Genomic DNA, 12,583 nt, shown 5'->3' with positions numbered 1-12,583 from the left:
GGTGCTTCTGCGTGTGTTTCTCTGCATGCTGCAACTGGCGCAGGGCATCGCGGGAATATTTGATCTGATTTGAACAGCTTAGATCACCCTGTAAAATATGCGATGCCCTCGTGTTTTACAGTCATGCTCCTGCGAACATCTTGCGATGCTCAGATTTGTCGAGGGATGATAAATACACTGCTTTCTGACACCATGATTGAAGCACGCTTCAGTTAAGGTTTTTGGCCATTAGCCTACTGCTGTTTGTATTAAAAGTGCAGACCAAAAACGAGCTATTAGCGATTATTATGATATAGGGGAGGAATATAAAGGTTTACGAAAGGTCAAAGGCTTTATTTAGCAGTTTTTGACAAACGTTTGAAAATCGAGGTTAAAATGTTACCCTTCGAGCTTTGGCTTTGTTGTGATGGTTTGGTAGGCTATTAATATTTCCTTTATTTCTGCCTAATTGTGCGCGGTTACGCGCGTATAGGCGTGCATCTTCTGTCTTTTTCTCTGGAACTGAGGAAAATCTGGACTCCTTTGGGAAGCTTTGTAATCAATCTGGTCGATATTTGTTTGGCGGCCTATCCTTGATAACGACGTTGTACTAATGCCATCACGCAGCATCAGCATGGCCAAAAATCGATGAGCAGACTGAGTTAATTATGAGAAAATCAATTAAGAGGTGGAGATTTTGGCTTTAAAAGGGCATTCATCGCTAAGGTAAAGGGACAGAATAAAGAAGCCTGTTCACACATTTCTGGGCTCCGTCTTCTCACTCCTCTCGTCTTATTCAAGACGCGCGACCGCTCGGTCACTTTCTCCCTGGCTTATGCTGCTAAACTGGCCTGCATGTTTGCAATTTTGTCAGCCGATCATAAAATACATTTACAGTGCTGTAATGGGGCTATTTCATTACAGCAGGTCTTTTAAGATCATCTGCAGGTGTTGGTGATGGCGAGAAGCGCGCGGAGATCATCACCCTTTTCCTCATAAACAAACTGGGTCCGACGAACAAACAAACGTGTTTCGATGTCATGATTCATAGTGAACAGTTCTTTCTTTTCTTTTCTTTTCTTTTCTTTTCTTTTCTTTTCTTTTCTTTTCTTTTCTTTTCTTTTCTTTTCTTTTCTTTTCTTTCTTTCTTTCATGCTTTTTTGTAGTTATGAGTTTGTAGAGATTGGAGGAAAGGTGGAGACGTTCTCTTATAAGTTGACATAGTGGAGATGAGCCATCAAATATTTGAAGAGCCTGACTCTCTGTATATGTGCTCTCACGTTTAATGGCATACACGGGCACATGTACCTTTCATTGGTTTAAGATTAACTGAGAAATGACACACAGCAACCTCTTCACGGCTGCCGTATCTGAAGATGGACTACGATCTCATTCAATCTTCAGGACTCATCATCGATGCCATATTTGGGAGTTTTAACATGATGCAGTAATTGTGAGAACCATTAGGACCTGGTCATCTTTAGTTTTAAAGTTTTGAAATATGAAATGCATTATTAGGCAATTTATAGAATTTTCTCATGCAAAATGCTCTGAAGACGCATATCTCTTTAAGCTATTAAAACTGCATAAATCAACACTACATTATGATTTTAATAAAGACTTTAACTGAAAACCGAGTTCTCGTGTTATTCAAAATATATCCTGATTTTACCATTAAGGTATAACTAAAGAGTTATGACGTTTGTATATGAGCTGAAACATTTCACAGACGTGATAGCCTAGGCTATTTTCCACACATTTACTCTTTTTAGTCTTTGAATTACGGGAAAATAATAATCCAGTCAAATATGCATATTAAAATGTCTGATCTGAATAGCTTAATGGTCTAATAAACATAACTAGATAAATTCCGTCCCCCGGTTTCCCTTAATTATATACAATCCGGAGATGTATTTCTATAATTATTGTAGTCTTTAGATTCTTAATTGTTTAAATAGCCAGATTTATATTTTGAGTAGCCTATGTAGCCTAAATGTTATTTTAGCATTTTTTTAATTAATGACGACGATTATTGACTAGATTTTTAGTGACAAAAATTGTCACGTGTTCTGTCATGTTAATATAATCAGACATTTATTTAATACACCAGATTTATTTTAAGTCTAAAATAAAGAGTTTAACTGATATGCAAATTACTTAGCATTACATACGACCATAAAACCTTGCAGTTTAGCGTTTATACCCATGTTAATTAATAGGCCTATAAAACGCAAACGAAGTGATATATCGAAGGAATGCTTTGTATGCATCAGTTATTTAAATAAATCAAATTATTTTGGGGTAAAACAAAAGTGTCTTGACTTTTCCAAAGATGCAATAGAAATATTTGCCTGGGCTATACAATTTGAAATAGAAAAAAAATCTTATTGTTAAAAGCTTACAAAATATAGCCTACTCTTTCATTTAATAACAATGCAGCAGTTTTTGTGGAGACAAGAATAAATCTCTCTTCAGCAGAATGGTGGTCCTTTATATCAACACTTCAAATATTAAATCTTGCAAAATAATCTGTTTTTGATACCATGCAAATTAATAATATTATCGACATTATATTCATGTCATAACCAAAGTAGCAATGAGACAAGCACACACATAAATAACAGCGGTTAAAACTGCGGTGAACTCGTTTAGTAGAGACTTTATAACAGTATAAAATATACGAAAAATATTAATATTATCTAGGCTACTTAAATTCCTACATGACATTACCAAGTCCGACGATTTTCTTGATGTTTATGGTATTAGGCTCCAAGTCTTAGCCTGTTTCAACTAAAACTATCAGCTAACAAATCGACAAAAGTTAATACATTGCATATAAACATTTAAAGTTAATAAATTATACCTTTGTAAGATTTTATTTTAAATTAGTACCTAGGGTGATATCAGGTAAAATGGGCCATCAGGTAAAATGGGCCATTTAAGGTTTGGGGGTCCTAGTCCCTCTGGAATTTAAAACCAATGACTACAAAATATTTCAAACTATTGTCATAACTGTGCTTAACAAGTAACAGGTGATTTAATTGGTTTATGGTTGCTATGGTGGGTGGGGTAATAATTCTTATCAAGACTGCACCAGAGAGCTGCATGGTAAGTAGCCTGGCATACCAAATGTAACTAAACTGTTATAAGGATGATAAATCTATAAAAAAACAAACATGCACATAAAAAAAATATGCATAATATCTGCCTTGATGGCATCAATCAGAAAAAATGTTGTTAGTTTGGTATAGGAACATATTTTTTGAAAAAGTGATGTTTTTCTTGGCGGCCCAATTTACCTTAACCCACTCAGGTAAAATGGGCCACATGGTTTCAGCTAAAATGGGCCATCATCTGTGTCACTCACAAACACATATACACATGTGTGTAAATTTATCAAAAGCGACTTACAATTACTATATATATTATATATATATATATATATATATATATATATATATATATATATATATATATATATATATAATGTCAGAGGTAGCACGCCTCTGGAGCAACTAGAGGTTAAGTGTCTTGCTCAGGGACACATTGGTGGATTTGAACCCAGGGCTCTCACACCAAAGGTGTACAAACATAAAATGTGATCCATGTTCTGCCTGGTTTCATGAGAGCTGTGGTGAAGAGAATGGTATCTGTGATGACGATGGTTTAATTTGCAAAGACTGTGTTTGAAAAAAAACTTTCATCACACACACACACACACACACAAATCAGTTATCAGTTATCAATTTTGAATGTGAATTTTTGTAATTTGCACATTTTGTTCTAAATATATTGTTCACACACACACACACACAAACACACACACACACAAAAACACACACGCATACACACCCACACACACACACACACAACTGACATCAGTTCACTGATCTATGTTGTTCCAAAATTGACTTTTTTAATTGCACATTTGAGTATGTGGGTTTGCACCCAAAATGTATTTTTTTTTTTAATGGCACATATGGATATGTTTTTTTAATGCAGTTTAAATGTTATGTGGCTGTATAAGCAGTTGTTTTGAAATTAAAATTGATGATAAATTACTATTTCCCTTTGCAGTTTGAACGGCCCATTTTACCTGAACAGCTGGCCCATTTTACCTTAAACTGCTCATGCAAAAAAAGTTGGCACAACTGATGTTTCAAGAACTGTAGGGCCTAAATAATTATATTTTATTACATAATTTCAACACAAAATTATCAAAAACAGTCATTATTAATCATAAATACACATGGAATAGGCATATATGGTATTGTATTATTGTCCCAAACGATTTACCAAAAAGTGGCCCAATTTAGCTGATATCACCCTATGTGAGATTATTAATATTTTATTTTTTGGTTGTTTACTGTTATGTTACAATACACTGGCCCAAATTCCTTCGTGAGAACAGGAAGATTGTATTTTCGGCCAGGATTTTTTTTTTCTTGTAATTTTAGGAAATGACTGGTCTTCAGACAGACCCTCAGTATCGGTCGATCTGCCAGAAGATCATTTATGTCGTCGAAATCGCGACTGTCGTCTTGTTTATATCACTTATTTAAAATGCATACAGTATGTTCGAGTTATTACGATGATGATGATTATTATTATTATTATAAAAAAGTGGCCCGCAGATATTTAGTGTCTGGTATCAATCTTGTTTTTTTTTCATAAGCAGCTGTCAGCGTAACTCACGACCCGTGGGTCAAAGGCCAAACGACCACCGGTGCAATTAAAACGGACAGAGATGGAGCATTATGGCCCCATCCAATTTTCCTCTTACAAAAGAACAAAACCGCAGGCAGTTTATTTCAGAAATATGATGCTATCAAAAGCATATGACCATACTGATGCTAACACAAAGCCTGTGTCCTCATATTCACAAAATATGTAAGTATTATTCTACTATTATTTAGCATTAAGGATGTGATCTCTGTTGTATATTGTTATACTAATTCCTCAGATATCAATTTACAGAATGCAGAATATAAGTTATGTTTTTTTTTTAAATAAATCATTGTTGTGCTGAATAATTTATTTTTCTTGAAATGAAGGTATTTTAGAGACGTTTCTGTGTGTCATAAAATGTATTTATTTTATTTAGATGATTTAGATCAGATATTATTGGCCTTTCCACATTCACAGCTGTAAAATCCACCTGGCAGAACCTTAATACAAGCAACTAATAAATTATGGCTGTTGCTGTAACCTTTACAATTGTGACTTTTGCTCCTGGTTTGCATGTGTGGCCGGTCTGGTTGCAGCTCTATTCTGTTGCTGCTCATGTGACTGTTGAAAGAATCAAGATGACCACAATAATACACAGAAGAACACGCACGCCATTTATGAATGTGCGCGTGTGTTTAGAACCTGATGAGACGAGGGGGTCAGAGTTCAAATTCAGCCCCAGACGGAAGACCTTGCCCTTATGAATGACCCTGGGGTCATACGAGGATGGGGGAAGGATTCAAAGGGATATAGAAAATGGCAGTAAAGGGGAAAATAGAGAGAGAGAGCAGAAGCTAAAGGCAAAGGGTAAAAAGATAAATACAGAGCTTGTTATGAAACTCACACATTTGTTGTCCAATTTCTCCATTTTCATTTCCAAATGTATTGCCCATTTGCTTCAGTCGCACCTACACAAAAGAAAAGTTAACCTTTGACCCTTATCTTCACCCCAGCTCCACGGTGTTCTTGTATCCCCAGCTGCTATAGATGAACTCTTCTGTATCTCTTATGCATTCACACGCATTTCCTCTGTAACCCAAGATTGAGGTTTAAACACCTGCAGTTGGCCATGTTCACCCTCAGGTAGTGAGGGTTAGTAAAGAATCAGGGCTGATGGCTGCTCTTAAAGCCCCAGCGGGGGCCACTGGGGCTGATGATAGGGGTGTAGTGTGAGTCGGGCTGCAGTTTTATTAGTGACCTGCGCTTGGCAGCAGAGAGCTGGCTGTCCGGCTCATTTAGTTTAGCTACTTATCTTAACGAATGACCAGGGGAGGATACAGGAGTGAGAGAGAAGATGCAAGCAAGCCTGAGGGTGAGGAAGATGACATGAAAAGAGCTCACCAAAGGGTCTGTTTGTGTGCTCAAGCTTATTGCAGTGCTCACAACATGAGCTTTGTTTTTACACGTGCTAATTGAAGCATGCTAATCTGTCCTTGCTCCTCTAAATTTCCCATATTTCAGCATTTTATATTTGTAAAATCTGATTCTGAACACTTTTAAGCTGTCATTTTCTCACCTTTTTCTTTGTGTGAAAGCCCCTGTCCCATAACCCATTTAAGCAATTACTCCCATCTGTCGTCATGGGCCAGATCCAGAGGTATATCTGTGTGTTCTCTCGCTGAAGGAGAACAGCAGGTTTGGCTGACATTCCCTTTATCTGTCCTGTGCTGGTACCCAATCAGTCGGCTTTTACCTCGAGATGGGCTGTTTAGTGGCCATTTTCCTTTTGATGGGGGTATTTAGGGTGAATTTTCTTTACAACTCGAGGTGTTTCGGTTGAAGTGTGGAGGATTTTTTGTTACTTCTTGGTTTCTGGTTTTTAAAATGACTTTTTTTTCTGCATTGGTGTATAGATGCTGACATGCATTTAGGTTTGTTTACAGATAGATCAAACAAAACTCTTTCTCACTTATTTCAGTAAGAAATCTTAATTTCAAGTACAGTATTTTATTTGATTTTGTGATTTGGTATTTGGAAAACAGTTGCTTCATGATCGAGAGTAAAGCAATGAGAATCAAAAGAAGAACATGTTGTAGTGCACTTGCATATTTCAGATTTTGAAACGAACAGATGTAATTATATGAAGGACAAGATTAAAATTACTGAGAAATTTCTAAAAATGAATGTGGATTAAAACGACATCAGATCTTTTCAGATTAGTTTTTTATCAGATTAGTGACCTCACTAATCATGAATTGTCTGTTGTCAATATAGTTTGGGAAAGTGTACTGTAGTGTTTTATATTGATATTTTGTTTTTAAGAGTAAAATAAAATATCCCAAATATGATGTTTACATAAGACATTATTCCTGATTAATATACATCTGGTTGTTTTAATAAGAATAATTACATTAAATTTTCCTTTCAAGCTAAAATGACTTATTTTAGCCATTACAAAAGGTTATTTATATTCACATATATATATTGTTTAGACAAATAACTACACTGGTGTCAAATGTTTGGGGTGAGTAAATTACAAAAGGGAAAGAAATGAATACTTTTATTTAGCAAGGATGCATTAAATCGATCAAAAGTGATTGTAAAGATAAAAAAAAGATCAATTTAAAATAAATGCTGTTCTTTTGAACATTTTGTCTATCAAAGAATCCTGAAAATGAAAATCTATCACAGTTTCTTTTAATTATTATACAACACAACTCTTTTATTTTATTAAAATGATTAACTTTATTTTACTATTATTATTATTATTATTAATAATAATAAGTAAATGTTTTTGAGCAGTAAACCGGTATATTCGAATGATTTCTGAATCATCATGTCACACTGAGGACATGAATAATGGCTGCTAAAAAAAATCAGCTTTGCTAAATTACATTTTAAAATATGTTAAAATACAAACTTCAAAATAATTACACAATATGATAGTTTTTTTTTTTTTTTTTGATCAAATTAATGCAGCCTGGGGATAAGATCATTCTTATGAAAAATCTAGACAGTCTCAAAGATATTAAAAAAATCTTATGGACCTTTAAGCTTTTGGAATAGTAGTGTAAATATGTAAATCTAACACACACAAATCAGAATGGTGAAAAATAAATAAATAAAAATAAATTCAAAAATATATGCTTAACAAAAATAAAGATACATTTGTGTTATGATATATATTAAACATTTCTGCATGCACAGAAATAATGAGGGAGCTGAGAAAACACTGTAGGGAAATAGGAGTGTTTCTCATGTACTGATATCAGTTGTAGTTTATTCTGCAAGACGAGTATGACGAGTAGAAAGCAGGGAGAAGAGATGAAAGTCTGGCTGACTGACAGGAAAAAGTACCTTACGATACCAATACAACCCCAATCTCACTGACAGGGGCTTGGCCTAGACTCTGTTGCCTTCGGATGATCCAGATGTCTTTCATTTATCTCTGCCGTTCAAATAGCACAGGCTAAAAGATACTCTACACACTTCATCGTGTGTTTACATTGTCTGTTTCTTGAGATTTTCCTGCTGATACTAACTGCTGAATGTTACTTCTGAGGTGGCGTATGGGAGAAAATCATATATTTTCTCCTTGCTGATTTTTTTCCTCCAGCACGAGTCCAGATATTCTGGGTCACTCATTTGTTACAAGGAAGAAAATGACCAAGAAAACAAAACGAACATAAGAAAAGTGCAATGTGAGGGATGAAGAAAGGGAGAGAGAGCTCTGAAAACAAGGCTCTCAGCTGAGAGGGATGAAAGGGACTGGATGCAGACGCTTATTTGAGAAAAATGATCTCTGGATGCTTCCCCACAGCCCCAAATGCCTCTTTTTCATTTCTTTCTCTCGTTTCACTGTAGGATCAAGAGCACGTAATCTGGGGGAGATTTCTTTGTCCAGATTCATTTATTCACTGCCTGACCGTCCCAAAATTGCTTAAACATTTGGCCCCAGGGGAATTTGCACTGTTTGTATATTTATATTTTGTATGTTATGCTCATCCCCTAATACCCACAAACCCACATTAAAATAAGCTTTTTCAAGGGTTGGCTGCATTTAGTTTTTATTATGGGTCTTTCTTTGAATGGAGAAAACCTTTTACAATCATCTTTGCAGGCCTTTGCAGTGTTGTTTAGAAAATTGAAAGTACCATTTTATTAACACCAAGCACAGAACATATTCTTCTGAGAATAGAGAGGTAGAGGAACGGACAGAAGTGAGAGCCGGAGTAGAAAATGTTCTATATGTTCTTTCACCATTTATTCTCCATTTTAAGTCATCATCAATTTTATTAATTACGTTTACATGCATCCTAATAATCTGTTTAGAAATGGATTTGGTCTCCATGTAAACACCTCAATCAATTCAACTGAGCTTGATCCGTATTAAAAGGGCTGGTGCAGACCTGAAATAATTCAGTCAACAAGAAAAACATTAATGCAAATAAGTATGTAAGACCTTAAATCTTAAAATACTTCATATTTGCTACAAAGCTGTTCTAAAATAAAGGTCGAACCAACATTTGCACTCATTGTAGCACTGATGATATTATCACATTGACGTTTTTTTGGAATACATGTCATGCAAATAAATGCATATGTGAAAAAAAAACTTTATATGATAAACAGATTTCATTTAGGCTTTTATTCACATAAAAACATTAATCATTGCGCACATAGGTATGGCAAATGGCAAATTGAGTTCTTTCTTGTGTGTGACGGAGATTTTTAAGTTTCTATATGTTTTTTTTTTTTTTTTTTTTTTGCATTTTAGCATTTTAAGCTTTCTTAAGAACCAGTGAGGTTTGTTCTTAGGCATCAAGCAGGTAGGCTTCTGTTGATGTTTGTTGATCAATGTAGATATGTGAATAAAATCCTAAATTAAATCTGTTCATCATATAAAGTCTCTTCAAAAACATTTGGACTAAACTGCTCTATTCATATAGATTAGTTTTACAATTTATTTTGAAGCTGTTAAATAGTGGGACAGAAATCTCTCAGGTTTCATTACAAATATCTTAATTTGTGTTCCGAAGATGAACGAAAGTCTTATGGGTTTGGAACAAAATGAGGGTGAGTAAATGATGAAAGAATAAACATTTTTGGGTGATCTCTTTAATAGTTTTATTCAAAAATCGAACACCGCTATCTATCACAGCGATGATAGGGGGTGACGATTTCTGAAAATAATGAGGTTGGCTATATCATGTTTTTAAGAAGTGTATTGGAGTAAAAAGTATGATATGTTTTGGAATGTAGTGAAGTAAAAATAGAATAAGATAAAGTATACAGATACTTGAAAAATGGGGTCTTTAAATAAACTTAAAGGGGTCATGTGATGCAAAATTCACTTATGTTTGAACATAAACGTATGTGAACACATCCATCCTATTATGATAAAAATCCACCCAGTGCCTTTTTCTAATCCCCAATAATAATTTCTCAGATCAGACTGTTCACACGTGATCAGAACAACATGTGAGTGTTTGAATTTTTGGACTAACTATTCCTTTCATTTTTTACAACCACCCTGGAATGAGAAAATACCCTGGAAATACACAAGAATGAGTCTTCATCTGGTAAATGTTTAAACAATTTTAATAAGCACAAGAATAATCATTTCATTTTGTTGTTGTTTAATTTAATTGTTCATTTTAAGAAACATAATTAGAACTGTACTTAAATGTTGCATTTGTGAAGTGTGATTAATGGCCTGAATACTTCATCCAAACACTCGGAGCTGCGGAGGGATGTGTGGTTGACAACAAGGAAATTCCCCTCAATCCCACAAGTGTTTGTTTGGATGTGCGCACTCATGTTTGCATGTCTTCTCAATCAATAGGTTAATTGCAGCTTTGTCAGTGTGTGTGAGAATCTGATTAGATGTATGTTCAGCAATTGACAAGCTGTGGGATTTTTTATTGATTGCCTTCAACAATGAACAAGACAAGAGAGAGCGAGAGACTGTGGGTGGTGTTGATTGATTGACCCCAAATTAGCCCCTTCTTTCCATCCTCCTCCCTCAGAGTACAGAGTCATTCAGGACAGACCCCATCAAAGCACTGGAAGAACCTAGATTAAGTACAGAGTTTTTGAGAGACATTCTGCAAATAAATCACTTAAATATAATCAGTAAAATGTTATGTTGCAGTGGTCATGTCAAACTATTACGGCAAGCCAGACCATATTGTTTTTGTTATTTAATTGAATAAAAAGTCAGATCTTTCTAATAATTTATTTCCTGCACCCTTCCCCCATGCTCTCTCTGCATAAGCCCTCTCATGACTCCCGTTAAACATTTCTTCACCTCTTAATTGTTTTGACTGAAGCAACTGGCATCCTCATTAGAGCTCATTGATTTTCTGGTTGTTAGTGCATTGATTTTGAAACTTCCCATTGATCCCGGGCTTAAATCTCTCTGCCGTTCACTCTCTCGCTCTCTCATGGACTGTGTATCCACACGCAACAGCACTGAAATGGAAGTGATGAGTCAATAGAGGGATGGACAGATAAATAGATAAACAGAGAATTTATAGAATAATCAACATCTGCCAGCTCGTAGGATCCCAAAGAAGGAACGAGAAATAGTCAGTGAGATGGAAAGGAAGGTGATGGGATATCTATATAAAGAAAAAGAACTTGCTTTTTCTCTTTTATTTTCTGAGTGATTGGACACAGCTGAGGGTTACCACTGATGAAAAGGCTGAGAGACCTTTCCTGACCAAATGTGAGAGTGTGGCCTGCGTCTCCTCTAAAATAGTGTGTATTCATGGGGAATAGAACTGATCTTGTCCATTTGCCGTGATGTGTGCTCAGTCACAGTAGAGTGAGAGAATCCCACCTTTTTTCCCCAGCCTCCTTCTGAAGTGCCGTTATGAGGATTTTCATCTAGTTTGGAATGAGAATAGGGGTAATGTAATTGAATTCTACTTTTTCTTTTCTTTTCCACACAGAAGCAGCACAATGTGTTATTCTTGTTTGCTGGAACTGTCATTCTTCACCTGACAACGCTGTGTCCTTGCTTCTGTTATCGTTGTCTTTATGGTTGCTGATTTCTGTTTCAAATTCCAAATACCATACACACAGTCTCTCTATATGGTCTGTTTGAATTTCCCGTATCATCCTCGTAATCATTTATTCTTCAGCCCCCACAATGCCTTGCTGTCATCTCGAACACAAGTCTCATTCTTTTGTTGCCATTGACTATTGTCTTATTCATGTAGGTTTGTGAATGACTAGTGCTGGATAAATTACTCATTGTACTCCATTACTGATTCCAAATTACATGACAAAGTATAATGTAATAACATTTTAGGTAATATAATCCAACTACTTTTTGATTACTTTTACTTTTGATCTAACTAGTTTATCGCATTGATTTAAATAGTATACTCTTGTATTTTATAAAAAAAATAGTATTTTACTACCTTACATTAAGCACTTGTTTACCAAATTAAATGCATATATTTTTGACTGACATGCATAAATAAAAATCTGTTTCAAGGCTCTTAAAATATCAGGGCTGGGTTTCCAGATAACGATTGATCTTAGCGCTTAATAGCATTTTCTACAAGTAATTTTACGAAGGTTAATTATTGTTTCATATGCGTTTCCCAAAAATGCACTTAACACAGTCGCGCGTAGCTGTGCTTTAAGTGCTACTTAGGAGTCACTCTCCGTTTGTCAAGTGCTGAAATGTCACCTTTTAGAATAGCTCGTAATTGTTGTACATGCTTGTTTATTGAAATTTTAACCTATTGATAGATTCTAGAAAGCTTGAGTATAATATAATATAATATAAGTATATTTGTGGAGACATTATATCCTACATTACTTCTTGTATTAATTTTTTTGTTCAGTAATTTAATCTAGATGTGTATTCATTTTTTTCTGCCCTTATTGATTATTTCATTGATAAATTCAAATCTAACTA

At 35.0% G+C, this 12,583-nt stretch overlaps 1 protein-coding gene across 1 annotated transcript in view; it reads left to right on the top strand.

Annotated features, from left to right (window-relative positions):
* The window catches only part of LOC113116410 (POU domain, class 2, transcription factor 2-like), a 56,672-nt gene that overhangs the window by 1,218 nt on the left and 42,871 nt on the right, over positions 1–12,583 (top strand). The gene's annotated exons all lie outside the window — the stretch shown is intronic.

The sequence above is a fragment of the Carassius auratus genome, chromosome 16, assembly GCF_003368295.1.
Source record: "Carassius auratus strain Wakin chromosome 16, ASM336829v1, whole genome shotgun sequence".
NCBI lineage: Eukaryota > Metazoa > Chordata > Actinopteri > Cypriniformes > Cyprinidae > Carassius > Carassius auratus.
Note: the sequence above shows the minus strand (reverse complement) of the source record. Positions and strands in the feature narration are given on the sequence as shown.